The sequence below is a fragment of the Schistocerca nitens genome, chromosome 1 (genome assembly GCF_023898315.1).
Source record: "Schistocerca nitens isolate TAMUIC-IGC-003100 chromosome 1, iqSchNite1.1, whole genome shotgun sequence".
Taxonomy (NCBI): Eukaryota; Metazoa; Arthropoda; class Insecta; order Orthoptera; family Acrididae; genus Schistocerca; species Schistocerca nitens.
This window is the reverse complement of record NC_064614.1, coordinates 891,813,786-891,835,776: the sequence shown is the minus strand read 5'-3', so window position 1 is coordinate 891,835,776 and position 21,991 is coordinate 891,813,786. Positions and strand designations below refer to the sequence as shown.

At 39.4% G+C, this 21,991-nt stretch overlaps 1 non-coding gene across 1 annotated transcript; it reads right to left on the bottom strand.

Annotated features, from left to right (window-relative positions):
* Positions 1-5,236: 5,236 nt before the first annotated feature.
* Positions 5,237-5,311, bottom strand: Trnas-uga (transfer RNA serine (anticodon UGA)). Its single transcript has one exon. It is a non-coding gene; the product is annotated as a tRNA-Ser (tRNA).
* Positions 5,312-21,991: the final 16,680 nt, after the last annotated feature.

Sequence of the window (21,991 nt, the reverse complement as noted above, 5' to 3'; positions counted from 1 at the left end):
TGTACATGCAAAAGATCGCTGCAAATGTGGTGTGTTCACACGACACAAACCCCAATCTACTACTCGCCCGCCATCTGTCGGTGTAGAAATGAAATATCAGTGGCAAGCGACTACGCTCCCCGTAAACGTCGAAATTTAATTCAGTTATTTTGAAATATAGAAATGGAGGAAGTTCTGTTGTGGTCTGTGTTCGCAACTTGTGTTGCAAAAAAACATTCAGACCAACCGCAGGAAACAGAGAAAGCGGTCAAAATGGTGTGGACAGTGGCTGCTAAAGCGAAAGCAGTTTTCTCACGTAAATTTACTGCGAGAGTTGCAGGGCGAACCAGTTTTGTTTTACTTTACATCGTGTTCCATTTCCTCGCACATTGACACTCCAATTTCATCTTCAATTGTATTCCTGCTTGGTCTTGGCGTTTCTTGATCACTAAGAAAGACAAGCAGATCAAAATACCATAACGTTGGCTGGTATACTTGATCTACTCCTACACCAGATCTTCTAGATTTCTGAACTTTGGATAACTCTTTTCGGTAAACAATTCGCTGACAGACTTAATTCACTTGACTTGCCTTCATGAACTCATCCTTCAGGAAAGCGTAAATAGCTTCACATCTGTTGGGTATTATTTCACTCATTGCTTGTTTCGATATTGCAGATGAAAATTCCAAATCCTTGTAGCTCCTTCCTGTTGCTAGGAATCTTAATGTTACCGCCAGCCGTTCATGAGGAGAAATTGCCCTTCTCACACAAGTATTTTTTCTCATAATATGAGGGGTTACAAGCTTTAAGAGATAATTATAAGTTTCGACATCCATCCGCAAATAATTTCGCCAATTCGCAACGAAATTATTTTTTTATTATCGTTTCTCTGCTTGCCGAGGCGTCAACTGCCCGCAGTTTTTCAATTAGAGCATTGTATGCTGCTGTCTTTTTGTCTCGGTCACTATATTCTTTACTTTTAATCTTCCACAAACTTGGGTGGTTTCTGTATATTTCGATGAATTCACTTACAAACTCTCGACAACACTGACGAGTATTAGCCATTTTAATGCTCTGTGCGTACAAATACAAACACTAGACTGAGCAAACAGCTGTTTCGCACCAGATTTGCGGCGATCTCCTGTCCACACGCTCCAACTTGTCTGCGCAGATGTGGTTTGAACCTACAGATTTGAGAGGTTTCGCTCAAACCTCCAATTCCAACTTCCAGGTTTGCACACACCTCAGGTTGGTGCAAATCTTCTGTCCACACGCAACGATCTGTCTGCGCACATGTGATGTGCGCAGACATTTGCGCAGACAGATCGTTGCGTGTGGACGGGCCTTTAGAAGTATGCCCCAACACATTTCTTTTCCTTGTTCTTGTATTCTGCACAGGACTGGAATTTCACATTTATTCTGTAACATACCTGATGCCTACATTTCACTTCAGAAATAATTTTATGTACAATATTGCCCAACTTACCAAACTTTATCTCTTTTTACTTACTATCGCCTGGGGATGCCCAATGTGGTACATTTTTATATCGGTCTTTGCTTTATTACTAAATAATGTAACAGTTCGAATTTTGTGTACAGTATATGAATGACTGGCAAGTACTGTTGCAAAGCCGATTCTTGAAAATTAGGTCTTCATCGTTTTTTCTCAGCATTGCATGGATCTTAATCGTCTTTCTCAAGTACATCAAAACTTTATTACAGATTTTCGAGCACCTCCAACTTTTGTAAAGCCTTTCCACATTATAGTACTTCCTTTAATATATAAAATAGCATTATGAACTCAATTTTAATTTTGATGGACATTAATCATTATTCCCACGTGCATTTTACACACACACACACACACACACACACACACACACACACACACACTCTTAGGCGCCCAAGAAACTGGTATGTGTATTCAAATAAAGAGATACGTAAACAGGCAGAATACAGCGCTGCGGTAGGTAATGCGTATAAGACAACAAGTTTCTGGTGCACTTGTTAGATCGGTTACTGCTACTACAATGGCAGTTTGTCAAGATTTAAGTGAGTTTTAACGTAGTGTTACAGGCGGCGCACGAGCGATGGGACACAGCATCATCGAGGTAGCGATGAAATGGAGATTTTCCCGTACCGCCATTTCACAAGTGTACCATGAATATCAGGAAAGCGGTAAAACATCAAATCTCCGACATTGCTGCAGCCAGAAAAATTTCTGTAAGAACAGAACCAACGACGACGAATAAAATTGTTCAATGTGACAGAAGTGCAGCCCTTCTGCAAATTGCTGCAGAATTCAGTGTTGGGCCACCAACAAGTGTCAGCGTGTGAACATTGTCGATATGGGCTTTCAGAGCTTAAGGACCACTCGTGTACCCTTGATAACCATATGTCACAAAGCTTTACGCCTCGCGTGGGCTCATAAACACCAACATTGAACTGTAAACATGTTGTGTAATCCAACAAGTCTCATGTCAAATTGTATCGAGCAGATGGACGTGTACGGGAACGGAGACAACCTCATGAATCCATGGACCTTGCCTGCCGACAGGGGACCGTTCAAGCTGGTGGAGACTGCAATGGTGTGGGGCGTGTGCAGCTGGAGTGATATGGAACCCCTGATATGTCTAGATACGACTCTGACAGGTGACACATACGTAAGCATCATGTCTGGTCACCCACATGCATTCATGTCCATTGTGCATCCCGACCGACTTGGGCAATTCCAGGACAACAATGTGACATCCCAGACATCCACAATTGCTACAGAGTGGCTCCGGGAACACTCTTCTGAGTTTAAACACTTCCACTGGCCACCAAACTCCCCAGACATGAACCTTATTGAGCATATCTGGGATGCCTTGCAATGTGTGTTCTCCACCCTCTTGTACTCTTGCAGATTTATGGGGAGCCCTGCACGATTCATGGTGTCAGTTCCCCCAGCACTACTTCAGACATGTGTTGCGGCACTTCTGTGTGCTTGCAGGGGCCCTACACGATATTAAGCAGGTGTAACACTTTCTTTGACTCTTCAATGCATATATACATCTTATTGTACACACTTATGTTCGTGATTGTATCTGACAAGTGAACTGAACCAAATTTGAATTTCTGTGTGATGGCCAAATGAATTAATAAAAGCAATAGTTGCATAGCATCCCAGTATTATTATTGGACTGTCACAGAGCTTGGTGTAAAATGATGCAGGTTATTCCTGAAAAACTGACATACAAGAGTCTTGACAAGAAATACTCTAGAAAAAGAATCGAATTCGCTACTGCTAAAAAGATGCAATAATATGTTGTGAAAACCAAGTGTGAAACTACAATCTATTAATTAAATGTTCATCTACATGCATGTCTACATCGATACACTGCAAATCACACTAAAGTGCTTGGCAGAGGGTTCATCAGTCCAGAGACTGGTTTGATGCAGCTCTCTGTGCTACTCTAGCCTGTGCAAGCTTCTTCGTCTCCCAGTACCTACTGCAACCTACATCCTTCTGAATCTGTTTAGTGTATTCATCTCTTGGTCTTCCTCTACGATTTTTACCGTCCACACTGCCCTACAATAATAAATTGATGATCCCTTGATGCCTCAGAATATGCCCTACCAGCTGATCCCTTCTTCTACTCCAGTAGTGCCACAAATTTCTCATCTCTTCAATTCTATTCAATACCAATTCTACCCATCTAATCCTCAGCATTCTTTTGCAACACCACATTTCGAAATCTTCTATTCTCTTCTTGTCTAAACTATTTGTCGTTCATGTTTCACTTGCATACATGGCTACAATCCATACAAATACTTTCAGAAACGATTTCCTGACACTTAAATCTATACTTGATGTTAACGAATTTCTCTACTTCAGAAACACTTTCCTTGACATTGCCAGTCTACAATTTATATACTCTCTGCTTCGACCATCATCAGTTATCTTGCTTCCCAAATAGCAAAACTCATTTACTACTTTAAGCGTCTCATTTCCTAATCTAATTCCTGCAGCATCACCCGATTTAATTCGACTACATACCATTATTCTCGTTTTGCTTTTGTTGATGTTCATCTTATACCCTCCTTTCAAGACGATGTCTCTTTTCTGCAAAGGTCTCTAATTTTCCTGTAGGCAGTATCTATCTTACCCCTCGTGAGATAAGCCTCTACATCGTTACATTTGTCCTCCAGCCATCCCTGCTTAGCCATTTTGCACTTCCTGTCGATCTCATTTTTGAGATGTTTGTATATCTTTTTTCCTGCTTCACTTACTACATTTTTGTATTTTGTCCTTTCATCCATTAAATTCTGTTACCCAAGGATTTCTACTAGCTCTCGTCTTTTTACCTACTTGATCCTCTGCTGCCTTCACTATTTCATTAGTCAAAGCTACCCATTCTTCTTCTACTGTATTTCTTTCCCCCATTCCTGTCAACTGTTCCCTTATGCTCTCCCTGAAACTCTTTACAAACTCTTCTTCAGTTTTAAACTACAGTTCATAACCATCAGATTGTGGTCAGAGTCCACATCTGCCCCTGGAAATGTCTTACTATTTAAAACTTGGTTCCTAAATCTCTGTCTAAACATTATATAATCTATCTGAAACCTTATAATATCTCCAGGGTTCTTCCATGTATACAAAATTCTTTCATGATTCTTGAACCAAGTGTTAGCTATGATTACGTTATGTTCTGCGCAAAACCTTACCATGTGGCTTCCTCTTTCATTACTTACTCCCATTACATATTCACCTAATACGTTTCCTTCTCTTCCTTTTCCTGCTATCGAGTTCCAGTCACCCATGGCTATTAAATTTTTGTCTCCCTTCACAACCTGAATAATTTCTTTTTATCTCATCATACATTTCATCACTTTCTTCATCATCTGCCGAGCTAGTTGGCATATAAATTTGTATTACTGTAGTAAGCATGGGCTTCGTGTCTATCTTGGCCACAATAATGCGTTCACTATGCTGTTTGTAGTAGCTTACCTGCACTCATATTTTTTTATTCATTATTAAACCTACTCCTCCATTACCCCTATTTGATTTTGTATTTATAACCCTGTACTCACCTGACCAAAAGTCTTGTTCCTCCTGCCACCGAACTTCACTAATTCCCACTATATATAACTTTAACATATCCATTTACCTTTTTAAATTTTCTAACCTACCTGCCTGATTAAGGGATCTGACATTCCACACTCCAATCCGTAGAACGCCATTTTTATTGAAACTACCTGGCAGATTAAAACTGTGTGCCCGACCGAGACTCGAACTCGGGACCTTTGCCTTTCACGGGCAAGTGCTCTACCAACTGAGCTACCGAAGCATGACTCACGCCCGGTACTCACAGCTTTACTTCTGCCAGTAAAGCTGTGAGTACCGGGCGTGAGTCATGCTTCGGTAGCTCAGTTGGTAGAGCACTTGCCCGCGAAAGGCAAAGGTCCCGAGTTCGAGTCTCGGTTGGGCACACAGTTTTAATCTGCCAGGAAGTTTCATATCAGCGCACACTCCGCTGCAGAGTGAAAATCTCATTCTGGCCATTTTTATTTCTCCTGATAACGACGTCCTCCTGAGTAGTCCCCGCCAGGAGATCTGAATGGGGGACTATTTTACCTCCAGAATACTTTACCCAAGAGGACGCTATCATCATTTAATTATTGCATGGGGGCTTAATTATCAAAGAAAAAGAATGCAAATAATTTTAATTTTAGTAGCTGTCTGTCCGGTTACACAGTCTCGTAAATGGTTGGCCCTGACTAGTTTTAGTACGCAATCTGACTGCATAGAATAACAATAAAGAATGAAAGAAAATTTCCGTTAACACAATTAATTAATGAAGTCCCCAGCAACTATAAAACCTACGAAACCAAAGCACAAGTGGAACTGTTCTCTGTGTGGAAGTATGATTCAACATACACATCTGGCACGGTTCTTCTTCAATAAGACAAGAAATTTTAAATACCATTTATACTGAAGTAATTTAAAAAATAGAAATACTATAATTGCGCAAGAAAACCAGAATTACACTCTAATACAAGAACACAAGCCAGATGCTTTGTTGACTGAACCTGTAATGACGCATTATTTAAGACATTGAAATAATAAAAAGAAATGGGAATTTTTTACCTTCATATATATTGACGAAAAGCACTCTGATCATTACAATATCTCCATTCGAACAACATCCGCTGTCTAGCCCATCAAACAACTGCATAAAACATGGAACAAGCACTCCCTATTACAACATCTCAACACCGACTCACTACTACCACATCTCGATAAGCACTCTCCACCACGACTTCTCGACAAGAACTGCCAGTGGAGGCGGCTGAATAATACTCTTTGACGCAATCTCTGGCGCTGTGGCTCAGTGTAGCCACCTTTCGTATGCCCTTCCTGCACGGGCCAGAATTTGATGGTATTTTTGCCAGCATTGGTGGTGAAAATACCACCAAATTCGTCCACAAAAATACAGACAAAAATAAAAGCGTAAATATCACATAATTAGATATAATTTTGGCTTTGCACTGACCTTTCAAAAACCTAATATATAAAATACAGTAAGCAATACAAATTCTTTCATATATGTGACTTTACATAATAGTTTACACAATACACAAAAATCAGTTTATACAAATGTTCACATAAAATCTTGTCAATATATCACAGGTGCAAACACCAACGAGTGACATTATTTCAGTAGAAACAGTTCCATCAGTGGCACCCAGCAATGTTGAACAGGTGCAGACACCAACAAGTGACATCATTCAGCAGAAGCAGTTCCATCACTGGCACCCAGTAATGTTGAGCAGGTGCAGACACCAACAAGTGACATCATTTCAGTAGAAGCAGCCCATCAGTGGCACCCAGCATTGTGGAACAGGTGCAGGCAGCAACAAGTGACAACATTTCAGTAGAAGCAGTTCCATCTGTGGCACCCAGTAATGTTGAACAGGTGCAGACACCAACAAGTGACATCATTCAGCAGAAACAGTTCCATTAGTGGCACCCAGCAATGTTGAGTAGGTGCAGACACCAATAAGTGACAACATTTCAGTAGAAGCAGTTCCATCTGTGCCACCCAGTAATGTTGAACAGGTGCAGACAGCAAGAAGTAACATCATTTCAGTAGAAACAGTTCCAACAGTGGCACCCAGCAATGTTGAGTAGGTGCAGACACCGACAAGTGACATCATTTCAACAGAAGCAGTTCCATCAGTTGCACCCAGCAATGTTGAACAGGTGCAGACACCAACAAGTGACATTATGTCAGTAGAAGCAGTTCCATTAGTGGCACCCAGCAATGTTGAACAGGTGCAGACACCAACAAGTGACATTATCTCAGTAGAAGCAGTCCATTAGTGGCACCCAGTAATGTTGAGCAGGTGCAGACAGCAGTCCATAATATTCACTATCACTAATCACACTGTTCATCAGCAGAAATTAAACATTTCTAAGTGTCACACATCAATGTTGAACAGGTGCAGGTGTGAACAACAGTTTGAATGCACACACAATTGCTTTTACAAAATTATTATCAATGCTCTTACACTAAACATACAAATTATAATAAACACACAAATGATATCAGATAATTGTCATATTAAATATTACAAATACACAAATATCAGTAAACCTATAATATTTATGGGTGTCAGCGCAAGCCACAACAAACAAGTAAAATAATATTTAGGAGATAGGTCGGTACCAATTATTTGGGATTAGGAAAGGAAACCACACAAAACACAATCACTCATTTTTCATCCACATTTAAGTACTACTGTGTAATTGAATAGTGTTAACTGTGTAAATGCAATTCTGTCCAAAATTTTATGTTCAACTTGTGTATCAAGTAGTAGTGGCAGCAATGTATAACAGTCAATAATAGTTAGTCAACGTCATAGTCATCATGTCAAGACCAATGTTTGCCAAGCCAAATCAAAATGTACGGTTGCTGAACAACTGTCAGTGAGCCAAAATATGCAAATACTTCCTCTCTCCAAAAAAAAAAAGTATATACTGCTTAGTGATTTAACAAAGTGTGTGTGTAGACAATCTTCCTTCTACTTGAGTGTTCTAGTCTGCCATCTTCATCCTCCTTGTTCCGTATAAACCAACAAAAAAAATATGCTCGTCGCTTACTTTACCTCTTATCCACCAAAACTCCAATAATCATCAGCATCACATAATCTCAATACTTCAATAATACCTCTTACGTCTATACATATAAACATCATCAATATCATTTACCTTATCTCTTGTCCACCAAAACTGCAATAATCATCAACTTCACATAATTTCAATACCTCAATAATACTTCTTCAATACGTCGATACATATAAACCTTATCACCAATATCATTTCACTTCCATAACAACTCTTTCCTCTAGTCAGTCTCCTCAAACAAGTACACATAAAATCCTATTGCAAACTTCAGTTCATCATCCCATACACTCCGAAGACATAATGTCCACACACAACCTCTGTGCAATCCTTCTGACCCAAATCTTCTACTCATTATGAATCATAAAATACATTTTGGTTACCTTGTCCATCATTAAATAAAAGAAATTCATACATGACCTCTAACAGCCTTCAGTTTGAATAACTTTCAGTAAGTAGGTCCGAGTACGTAGTATGAAAGATCACATAAGACTTTGAGCGAATAAATCGTAATATTTCACAGTGTGTACACCACTTCAAGAATCATGGCAAAACAGAAGCAAACATGTGGAGTATTTTTTGTGTCAAGTGTCACTTGCTATTTCAATTGCTCACGAAGAATGCAGTGTAATAACTGTCAATGGTCTAAACCTAGTGTTGGTATGTCATGTCGTTAGCTTCCTTCCTAGTAACATAAATGTATACAACTTTCATAAAACCTCCAGCTCATGTGACTTCAATGAAGTTTCTTGTACTAATGTCGTTCGTAGAATTATAACAGTTCATTTTCTTATCTTAAAATATAAGGCACTGAGCGTAAGCAAAACATGCAATAGCGAGTGAATGTATCAGTAGAGAACAGAATGTCAAGCACAATCCCTACCACGAGGCTCTGCCAAGCAAACAATCTATAATTAATACCATAGTGTGACCTAAACTCTATGTTCGTACACAGTATATCAGCATTTCTATATATCAAATTAAAGAGTAGTTATGACAACAAACAGAAATGTATAATATGCAATCCATACGCAAAGCAGCAAATATATATCTTACATAATAAACAGGTCATTATCATCATATCAGCATAAGCAAATAAATGATCGTATGTAATCTTAATAAGTTAACACGAAGGCGCAAGCAGATAAATCACAAAGTATAACTTACATGCATAACCACAGCCAGCACAGTTAATCAGGTGACAATTATAATTTAAATAAATAAGCACAGCAGGCACATAATAAAAAAAAGTGACATCAGTGAAAAAGCAGTGCAGCCAAGCGATGCATAATATCCATAAGTAACAATCCTGTTCATTAATCAAACATTGTCAACATCAGCAAATGTACGCAAGCACGTCGCCTCACAAGTAATTTCATAGAACATGAGATTTAGCACAAAGTATGAATCACGTAATCGCGAGCAGCAAATTACGTCTAAAGTACGTACCTAAGTGGAAATATGTTACCTGAAAAATAAACTCAATTAATAGTTACCTTCTTAGTTTATTAGTTTCTTCTTCGAAATTACATTCTTCCTGAAAATTTTCTCGATAGCAAGTCCTCTTAACGTCGGACACACACAGACTTTACCTGAAGTTCTTAAATATTTTATACAACCGTATCCTTCATATATATTGACGAAAAGCACTCTGATCATTACAATATCTCCATTCGAACAACATCTGCTGTCTAGCCCATCAAACAACTACATAAAACATGGAACAAGCACTCCCTATTACAACATCTCAACACCGACTCACTACTACCACATCTCGATAAGTACTGTCCACCACGACTTCTCGACAAGAACTGCCAGTGGAGGCGGCTCAATAATACTCTTTGGCGCAATCTCTGGCGCTGTGGCTCAGTGTAGCCACCTTTCATTATACAGTAAAGATGCATGCCGTCGGGAAAAATTAGGGCTGTAGTTTCCCCTTGCTGTCAGCCGTTCGCAGTACCACAACAGCAAGGCCGTTTTGGTTAGTGTTACAGGGTCAGATCAGTTAATCATCCGAACTGTTGCCCCTGCAACTACTGAAAAGGCTGCTGCCCCTCTTCAGGAACCACACGTTTGTCTGGCCTCTCAACAGATACCCCTCCGTTGTGGTTGCACCTACGGTACGGCTATCTGTGTCATTGAGGCACACAAGCCTCCCCACCAATGGCAAGGTCCGTGATTCATGGGTGGAGAAGGGGGGGGGATACAGGGATATAAATTCAAAATGAAGTAGTAGTAATGCAGGAGTAGGTTTAATAATGAATAGGGAAACAGGAATGTGGGTAAGCCACTACAAACAGCAAAGTGAAAGCATTATTGTTACCAAGATAGATACGAAGCCCACGCCAACTATAGTAGTAGAAGTTTATATGCCAACTAGCTCCGCAGATGACGAAGAAATTGATGATATATATGACGAGACAAAAAAAAATTATTCAGATAGTGAAGGGAGACAGAAATTTAATAGTCATGGGTGACTGGAACTCGATAGCATGAAAAGGAAGAGAAGGAAACGTAGCAGGTGAATATGGAGTGGGAGTAAGTAATGAAAGAGGAAGCCACCTGGTAGAATTTGGCGAAGAACGTAACTTAATCATAGCTAACACTTGGTTCAAGAATCATGAAACGAGGTTGTATACATGGAAGAAGCCTGGAGATACTGGGAGGTCTCAGATAGATTATACAATGGTAAGACAGAGATTCAGGAACGAGGTTTTAAATTGTAAGACATTTCCAAGGGCAGATGTGGACTCTGACCACAATCTATTGGTTATGAACTGTAGATTAAAACGGAAGAAACTGCAAAAAGGTGGGAATTTGAGAGATGGGACCTGGATAAACTGAAAGAACCAGAGGTTGTAGAGAGCTTCAGGGAGAGTATTAGGGAATCATTGACAACAATGGGGGAAAGCAATACAGTAGAAGGAGAATGGGTAGCTTTGAGAGATGAAATAGTGAAGGTAGCAGAGGATAAAGTAGATAAAAAGACAAGGGCTAATACAAATCTCTCACTAGGGGTAAGATAGATACTGCCTACAGGAAAATTAGAGAGACCTTTGGAGAAAAGAGAACCACTTGCATGAAAATCAAGAGCTCAGATGGAATCCCAGTTCTAAGCAAAGAAGGGAAAGCAGAAAGGTAGAAGGAGTATATAGAGGGTCTATACAGGGTCGATGTTCTTGAGGACAATACTATGGAAATGGAAGAGGAGGTACATGAAGATGAAATGGGAGATATGATACTGCGTGAAGAGTTGACAGAGCACTGAAAGACCTAAGTCGAAACAAGGCCCCGGGAGTAGACAACATTCCATTAGAACTACTGACAGCCTTGGGAGAGCCAGGCCTAACAAAACTCTACCATCTGGTGAGCAAGATGTATGACACAGGCGAAATTCCCTCAGACGTCAAGAAGAATATAGTAATTCCAATCCCAAAGAAAGCAGGTGTTGACAGATGTTAAAATTACCGAACTATCAGTTTAATAAGTCACACCTGCAAAATACTAACATGATTCTTTTCAGACAAATGGAAAAACTGGTAGAAGCTGACCTTGGGGAAGATCAGTTTGGATTCCGTACAAATGTTCGAATACATGATGTAATACTGACCCTACGACTTATCTTAGAAGAAATATTAAGAAAAGGCAAACCTACGTTTCTAGCATTTGTAGACTTAGAGAAAGCTTTTGACAATGTTGAATGGAATACTCTTTTTCAAATTCTGATGGTGACAGGGGTAAAATACAGGGAGCGAAAGGTTATTTACAATTTGTAAAGAAAGTAGATGGCAGTTATAAGAGTCGAGGGGCATGAAAGGGAAGCAGTGGTTGGGAAGGGAGTGAGATAGGGTTGTAGCCTCTCCCCGATGCTATTCAATTTGTATATTGAGCAAGCAGTAAAGGGTAAAGGAAACAAAAGGAAAAAACAAAGTAGGAATTAAAATCCATGGAGAAGAAATAAAAACTTTAAGGTTCGCCGATGACATTGTAATTCTCTCAGAGACAGCAAAGGACTTGGAAGAGCAGATGAATGGAATGGACAGTGTCTTGAAAGGAGGGTATAAGATGAACATCAACAAAAGCAAAACGAGGATAATTGAATGTAGTCGAATTAAGGAAATGAGACACTTAAAGTAGTAAAGGAGTTTTGCTATTTGGGGAGCAAAACAACTGATGATGGTCGAAGTAGAGAGGATACAAAATGTAGACTGGCAATGGCAAGGAAAGCGTTTCTGAAGAAGAGAAAATTTGTTAGCATCGAGTATTGATTTAAGTGTCAGGAAGTCGTTTCTGAAAGTATTTGTATGGAGTGTAGCCATGTATGGAAGAGAAACATGGACGATAAATATATTCGACAAAAAGAGAATAGAAGCTTTCGAAATGTGGTGCTACAGAAGAATGCTGAAGATTAGATGGGTAGATCACGTAACTAATGAGGAGGTATTGAATAGAATTGGGAAGAAGAGGAGTTTGTGGCAGAACTTGACTAGAAGAAGGGATCAGTTGGTAGGACATGTTCTGAGGCATCAAGAAATCACAAATTTAGTAGTGGAGAGCATCGTGGAGAGTAAAAATCGTAGAGGGAGACCAAGAGATCAATACACTAAGCAGATTAAGAGGGATGTAGGCTGCAGAAGATACTGGGAGATGAAGAAGTTTGCACAGGATAGAGTAGCATGGAGAGCTGCATCAAACCAGTCTCAGAACTGAAGACCATAACAACAACAACAACAACAACAACCCTGTATTCACCTGACCAGAAGTCCTGTTCCTCCTGCCACCGAACGTCACTAGTTCCCACTAATTCTAACTTTAACCTATCCATTTCCCTTTTTAAATTTTCTGACCTACTTGCCCGATTAAGGGATCTGACATTCAATGCTTCAATCCCTAGAACATCAGTTTTCTTTCTCCTGATAACAACATCCTCCTGAGTAGTTCCCGCTCGGAGATCTGAATTTTACCTCTGGAATATTTTACCCAAGAGGACGCCATCATCATTTAAGGGGGTAGGACGTCAAACGAGCCGACTTGGAGCAGGAGAAGCACCACAGGACGTTTTATTTTCTACTGTCTATACTTTTAGAAATAAATTCATAAAACGTTTGTCAGCATGACCAGGAAGGATTTAGGATTCACACTCATAGCAGTGGAAGTGTAAAAATATAACAAAATAATATTTTTTTTAGATATGAAATTTCATCATTTTTTCACTTACTGTTGGCTGCATTTGTTGCTATATGTACATTTTTCTTCACGAGTAAGAGAGATTCTTTGACGAATTTTCCACAGCATACAAACCGTAGTTACAGGTGTATGAAACTCTAGAATTTTCGAAATGTATTAAAAACTATGGTAAAAATTGAGATAATTAGCTACAAAATTTGATATTTTTCTAAACATAAAGTTTAAAACGTAACAGCTCATTTATTTTTTTTCATAAATTAAATGGATTCTAGAGTTTTAGACACCTGTAAGTATGGTTTGTATGCTGTGCAAAATTCATCGAACAGTCTCTCTTACTTATGAAGAAAAGTGTACCTATGGCAACAAATGCAGCCAATAGTAAGTGAAAAATTGATGAAATTTCACATGTAAAAAAAATTATTTTGTTATGTTTTTGAACTTCCGCTGCTACGAGTGTGAATCCTGAATCCTTCCTGGTCATGCTGACAAAGTTTTATGAATTTACTTGTAAAAGTACCGACAGCTGAAATTAAAATGTCTTCTGGTTCGTCTCCTGCTGCAAGTCAGCCGATTTGACGTCCTACCCCCTTAACCATACAGTAAAGCTGCATACCCTCAGGAAAAACTATGGCTGTAGTTTCCCCTTGTTTTCAGCCATTCGCAGTACCAGCACAGCAAAGCCATTTTGGTTAGTGTTACAAGGCCAGATCAGTCAATCATCCTGACTGTTGCCCCTGCAACTACTGAAAAGGCTTCTGCCCCTCTTCAGGAACCACACGCTTGTCTGGCCTCTCAACAGATACACCTCCATTGTGGTTGCACCTACGGTATGGGTATCTGTATCGCTGAGGCACACAAGCCTCCCCCCCAACGGCAAGGTACCTGGTTCATGGGGGGGGGAGGGGGGAGGAACCTTCACTGTAATTCTCTATTATTCCAATCTTGTGCAGTGTGCGGAAAAAGCGAACACATATATCTTTCCTTGTGAGCTCTGATTTGCCTTCTTTTGTTATGATGATCTTTTCTCCCTATGTAGGTTGTCGTCAACAAAATATTTTCGCATCTGGAGGAGAAAATTGGTGATTGAAACTTCATGAGAAGATTTTGCCGCAACGAAAAACGCTTTGGTTTACTGATGTCCACCCCAAAACCTGTATCGTTTCAGTAAAACTCTCTCCCCAATTTTGAGATAATACAAAACGTGCTGCTCTTCTTTGAACTTTCTCGATTACTCTGTCAATCCTATCTGTAAGGCTCAAATGGTTCAAATGGCTCTGAGCACTATGGGACTATCTGTAAGGATCCCCCATTCCATACAGCAGTATTTTAAAAGAGGATTGTTTATTAAAATATATGTGAAACACTTGTTTGAGAAGCATGTACGTGTTATGAAGGCAAGGCTATCCCTTATACAGGATCTAGGCTACTGAGATCATTGTTTTATTCACAATGCCCTTTTTTGCATTAATTAGTACAGGAAGTATTATTTTAAATTCTCATTAATACCCTCAGAACTGCCTACTGGTGACATATAGCGAATTTCAAATTGCTAGAACATGCTTTCAGTTATGAATTTCCTTTTTTGCTATTATTAGTCACGCACTGTATGGCACTTCATTAGTATGATTTAAAAGTAATAAGATGTGTAAACGACAATAAAACTGATACACAGGCAGTTTAATAAAACAAGAACTCAGTTGTGTATGGAGATATACTTCCATACAGCCCTATTCCTTCGAAATTTCAAGAATGTTTCACTTTGTTGACATCCAAAAGTCATTTATGGGCGAGCAAAAAAATGTAGGTAAGTTTTTTTGCAAATGTTAACATTAAACATGTAGTACACATAATGTGATAGTTGAAAAAGTAGCTGGTAAGAATCAGTGCCAGTAAACAAACAAGACTTGTTTTAGAGTTCTAGCTTCAGCAACTATCGACGCAAATATAGTAGAAGTCTGTTTAAATAGATTACAAAAGCATCTTTTTCATATGATATACTTCTCTTCTTCATTATTTGAAATTTGTAAACAAAAGGAGGTTACATTTACGTCATATAACTGGATGAAATGCGCATTAAGACCACAAAAATGTTTTAAAATGCCTTCCTGCCAATGCTATTAGCGTAAACATTGTACATTTACTATTTAAAACAACTGTCCTTCGCACATAGCTCAAATTACGAACAAAAAGCAATTACCGAACGAGGTGGCGCAGTGGTTAGCACACTGGACTGGCATTCGGGTCACGATGGTTCAATCCCGCACCCGGCCACCCTGATTTAGGTTTTCTGTGATTCCCTAAATGGCTTCGGGCAAATGCCAGGATGGTTCCTTTGAAAGGACATGTCCAACTTCCTTGCCTATCCTTCCCTGATCTGATGAGACTGATTACCTCGCAGTTTTGTCTCCTTCCCCCCCCCCCCCAAATGAACCCAACCTCCAACAAAAAACAATCGTAAAAATCTCCAAGTAAACAATACTCTGCTAAATAAAGTTAAAACACGATGTGCCCCTGGGATCCATAATAGGGCACCTGTCGTTATTAATGATTGTTGATCACATAGGTTCTGGTGGGCACACTTTGCAGTTTGCAATTGATACAACTTCTTTTTCAGAAATGGAGTGTCTATTTCAGGCTGTGCAACAAGCAGAAATCCCATTCAGTGAGGCCAAGGCTTCCTTCATCATGAACAAGATGAAAATTAGTGAAGACAAAACACAGAGGTTGATATGCAGCTGTAGTGATTGTTTCGTACGTTTGGTGTGTGTACAGGGTATTAATTATTGAACTATACGAAAAAAGTAAATTAGTTACCAACTACAGCATGCACACACTTTATTCAACATGTAGACGATACTAAGATATTCGGATTTAGGTTATGACATGTTCGATATGCCTGCCATCATTGGCGATGATGTGGCGCAAACGAATAGCGAAATTCTGCATTACCCACTGAAGTGTCGGAATGTTGATTCTGTCGGTGATCTCCTGAATGTCTGTTTTCAGTTCAACAATGGTTATGGAGTTATTACTGTATACCATGTCTTTAATATAGCACCACAAAAACGAGTCGCATGTGGTCAGATCCGGAGAATATGGTGACCAATAGAGACCCATGCCAGTGGCCTCTGTGTACCCCAGGACCAGAGTGTTGTCCTCAAAATGTTCTGATAGGACATCAAACATCCTCCTGCTTTGATGGGGTCGAGCCTACGTCTTGAATGAACCACATCTCGTCGAAATCGAGGTCACTTTGGATAATGGGGTTCTCATCTTTCAAAACCTTCACATACCATTTGGTAGTCGCTATGCCATCAAGGAATATCACCAATTATTCCGTGACTGGACATTGCAAACCACGTAGTCACCTGTTGAGGGTGAAGAGGCTTCTCGATAGTGAAATTCGGATTCTCAGTCCCCGAAATGCAGCAATTTTGCTTATTAACGAACCCATCCAAAAGAAGGTGGGCTTTGTTGCTAGTACCTATCATCACATGCGGCCAGCCGTGCAGTTTGAACGTCCTAACTCAAGCTGTTGAGAAAATATGACGATTTTATTCCATATAGTTCAATAATTGTCACCCTGTATGTGTGTGTGTGTGTGTGTGTGTGTGTGTGTGTGTATACTAGTGCTGTTAATACTACATTGTAAGATCACACAAGGCCACACACATCATATTCACTACAACTTCTTATCATGGGCGAGTATCATTATTTTTGATATTGTTAAGACTTTCTGTATTTTCAGAAATACGTTAAAAGATACATATGTATCCATCCACATCGTTCTCAGATGAAGATTCGGACCAGAGTAAGATAATTATGAAAATCTACTTCTATTGTTTTCATTGTTCTCCAAACATAGATTACCCTGAGATATCGATACTGCTTCTCATATACATCACAGTAACATAATCAATATTGTTACATATTCTTTTGCACATGGGGTAACAGTTCATTTAAACATTTTGTGGCAACCATTAATCCCCCCTGGGATCAGTACACAGCCTAAGTGACACTGGTCACTGGGTGACAGCAGCTGTTAAGCTTCTGAGCTTTTTCATTGATCCTATGTTAATCTGCCAACAGTAAACTATGTATGTATGTTCCAAATTCTCACTGGCTCTGTACCTCTTGTAGAAACTAAAACGTGTTATATCACAACAGAAATTACTAACAGCATACTGTGCAATGCTCCACAGCCACATCAGCTATGGGCTGTTACAGTGGGGTCATTCTGCAGGTTGCAAGCATTTACGTTTCTTGCAAAAGAAAGCAATGAGGATTATTACCTCAAACAAAAAACTGACCACTGTAAACCAGTTTTTCCAGATTAGCCAATGTATTTTCAGTTGCCTTGTCACGTAAAGACAGATCATGAGATCTACAGAAAGAGAAATGAAGTTCACCAACATAGCACTCACTATGGAGACGGTATAGACAGGTCAAGATGTCGATTAACAGTGACACAGAATAGCTTTCCAAAGGTGGGCCCAAAATTATTTAATGCTCTTCCTAATGATATTCAGTCAGTACCTATCGAATAATACAGAACTAAAATCTTGGGTATGTTAAAAGAACAACCTTTGTACAGCATTGAAGAATACTTCTCCGGTGACAGAACACTGTTTACTTGAGCTGCAACTTAGTACCAATGAAAATAGCAGCAATTCTGCTATTTTACTATGATGTGTTCTGATATTGACTGACTTATTATTGTAAAGTATGGGGTGATTATAATTAAAGTTAAACATTCAAAATGTTGTAGAGATAGCACCACTGGGCAGAATGACGTCAAATTGCAACGGAATATTATCGGAGAAGGGGGTGAACGCATAACAGAAGAAAATAATAGTGTTAAAATGGATAAATAGATGGCGCTGAATGTGTTGTAATATGTAAATGAAAACACCTGACATGCACACGAGCCACTGAAGTTGCTATAAGCACACTGGATACAAGGCTTTTCCTCATTTCGTATCTGTGACATTCGCCATGACTGTCTCAATGAACGATCGCGCTCTGCTTGTAAAGCTGTATTACAAGACTGATGACTGCAGAAGTTCCAGACACTGAAGGATCTGTAAAAGGATCTGGAGAAAATGATTCGGAAATGTGAAAAGATGGGTTCTTTTACTTTGCAACCTGGTAGAGGGAGGAAACGAACTGATTCGACGTCACTGGACTCAGTGGCCACAGCAATGCAGGAGGAGACGAGTGATGTGTGCAAACGTGTTGTGTATGGAGAATTGTCCAAACATTGGACTTACCTGTGAGCGCAGTGCGTAAAATCCTACGAAACATCCTTCTTTGCTATCCATTCTAAGCAGCTCGTGGTCATGCGGTAGCATTCTCGCTTCCCACACCCGGGTTCCTGGGTTCGATTCCCAGCGGGGTCAGGGATTTTCTCTGCCTCGTGATGACTGGGTGTTGTGTGATGTCCTTAGGTTAGTTAGGTTTAAGTAGTTCTAGGGGACTGATGACCATAGATGTTAAGTCCCATAGTGCTCAGAGCCATTTGAACCATTTTTTTTATCCATTCAAAATCACCCATGTGCACAATTTTCTTCCTGTTGACTTCGCAGTGAGAGAGACCTTTGCTTTAGAATGTCTTGCTTGCATGGAAGTGAACAATGATTGGCCATGGAAGATTTTGTGGACAGACGAAGCCCACTTTCATGTGACAGGATATTTCAGTACACAGTATTGTCGAATATGGTCAAAGGAAAATTCATACGCAAATCAACAAGTACCACTTCATCCTGAAAATGTCCCATTCATCATAGGGCCATATTTTCACGAAGAGACAGGTGTTTCCAGTCCTGTTACCTGTACCATCACGGGAAGCGCTATGAGTGTCTTTTGTGCAACCACGTCATTCCAGCCCTCCAATAGCGTGGATGGGATCATTTTTATGCAAGATGGCGCATCTCTGCACATTGCAGATCTAGCTAAGCAGCTGCTGAAGCGCCATTTAGGAAATACTAGAATTATCAGCTCCCATTTCCCTACAGCCTGGCCATCCTGATCTTAATCCATGTAACATCTGACTATGGGGTTATCTGAAAGTTGTTGTGTTCAGTGTTCTGACTGCAAACTCAGCTGCATTGGAGGCACACATTGCGCAAGAGATTCTGAACGTGATCCCGGGACATGCTGTTTCTCGATTTCGACTTGTTGCAGAAATCGGTGGACAGCATATTGAACATGTTTTGCGCCAGTCAAACAGAAATTAATAATCCGATTTGAGTTTGATTGATGCTTTTCATGCGGTTTTTGGCCTCAGGGCAATTAAAAACCGATGTGATTGATGCTTTTTATACATTTTTAGCCTCAGGACAATTAAAAACCGATTTTTCCCATTCGATGTGATATGACCTTGCCATGGTGGATGGACTTACGTAACTAACAGTATCAGAACTGTTCACTCATGCTCACTGAGTAGTACAGTTCCTTTAATGTCAAACGTACTCCTTAGGTATTGTTGTATGATTCATTCATCATTTGTAGTCGACCACTATTAAATTACGATGCATACAGCGCCATCTATTGCTACATTTTGTAACTATTTATTTTTCTTCTCCCATACGTTTTCCATTGCAATTTGATGTCATTCTGACCACTGGCGTTATTTCTACAGCGGTTTGACAGTTTATTTTATAATAATCACTCTTTATTATGTATCATATTTCTTAACTTTATGTTTAACAGTACCCATTTTAGTATCATAGATTAAACTGCAATATTGTATTCATTTTATTGTAGTAATATTATTGTAAACTTGACGCCATCTATCCAGCCATGGCTCGAATGATGTAGAATTGGTAATAAAGTAATAATGTTTTGGGTCGTCGAATTTGGTGGCTTCAGTATACTCTTGCATCCTGCCCCACCTTTGCCCTTACATGCCCGTTATCATTTCCGCATGCCTGAGGTAGAAACGCTGCTTACGCGACTTTATTCATTGTGCAGCTTTTAGCCGAAGTGCTTATAATGACACTGACAAGAAAAAGATGGACCCACAGAGGTTTGATGTGGAAATGAGGATCTTGTAGTAATCGTCTGGGAACATCAAATACTTTAAAAAGGGAGTTATCTGTAGAGGACAACATTTCGCTCAAAAATCATTTTCGAATGAGTAAAATCAGTTTTTAAATCTTTTTGCCTCTGTACAAAAGTATATACAGGTATGTGAGATGTTATGCCAACTCACATTATAATTACACATAACGTACTGATTGTATTCTCACGAGCACTGTTTCTAAGTTTTTGTGTTATCTACAATATATTGAAGATACATCAGAAAGTTGGTTTCTTATATCATTAGAGGACCTGTAAATGTACGTTTGTTTCACCAGTACTGTACTTAATTTTGTAACCAAACTTTGTATTGCAGAGCAGAACAGTCATTCCTCAACGATTGGGCCAATATGAAGACTGTTACATTTTTGTAGGTTTAACCGCTAAAGCCACAAATAAATTTCCATTTCATGATAATATTTACAGTCAAAGACTAAAGCGAGAAATTACCATCATCATACTGATTTAAAAAGCACTTTTCAGTACTGACTGTTCTGCAGTAATCCAGACAGTAGCAAGTTCACACTCTCAGTTTCAATATTTTTTACTCCATTTTGGAACATAAAATGATGGTGTGTTACTCTATTACAAATAACAGGTAAGAGATTGCAGAATGCTAGAATGAAATTCCTGTTGTACTGTTAAGGAACATTTTGCCAGTTTGGAAAGCATTGGTTTGTTTTCGGCATGACACTAACTTTCCCTGCACGTAAACAAATGCTTTTAGATCTGTGTTGTCGGAGAAACGGGAGCAGAATGAAAGGCTGTGAGGAGTTCCTCCTACTGGCAGTTCCTGAAGCTTATACGTGATGCTGGGTGAAGCGACATCATGCAAGAAAAGAGGAACAGCTTTCAACTTTCGTGAATTATGCATGACAAGAAAGGGTGCAAATACGTTGTTTCCACACGTAAGGTGACTTATACAAGTGATGGTAGAGGGATGTTCTTGTAAGAATTTCATACCTGTGGAAACCTGGCTTTATACTGTCTGTGTGCAGTATCGATACATTCCTTGCCGATCTCTCATGTCTCTGGGCTTCAGTTTTCGCTGGAATGTTCATATAAAATGGATTCAAATTAAGAAGAAAGATCATACCAGAACCAGAAAATTAAGATACTCTTTAAAAAATATATTTTTTAAGAACGAAACTGCGAATTTTTTCGCTACCTCTTCTAATTTTTCAATCAAATTCTTTCCTTTTGCTTGTAATAACGTAGACCGATTACCACAGCAGCGGTGGGTCGATCATCCGACATTTCATATCAGATTAAAAAAGTATAAAAACTCTGTAAAAATCGAGCTTATAAATGTAGTAGAGGGCAAGTAATTTACTTCTCTCATGTCGTACTGTTCAGACTGCTATCTGTCGTCATTTATTATAAATTTTAACGAAATAAATAACGAAACGAAACATTTTATAGTAAATCACGAACAAAAACAATTGATATCAAACACGAAAACCATGATGAATCGAAATATGGAGTACTGCTCACGGCTGTGTAATGGGATTCGTGAGGAGATGAGCTGGTGAGTGACGTGATCAGCAACGGACGGATGAGTCAGCCGTCAAAACTTT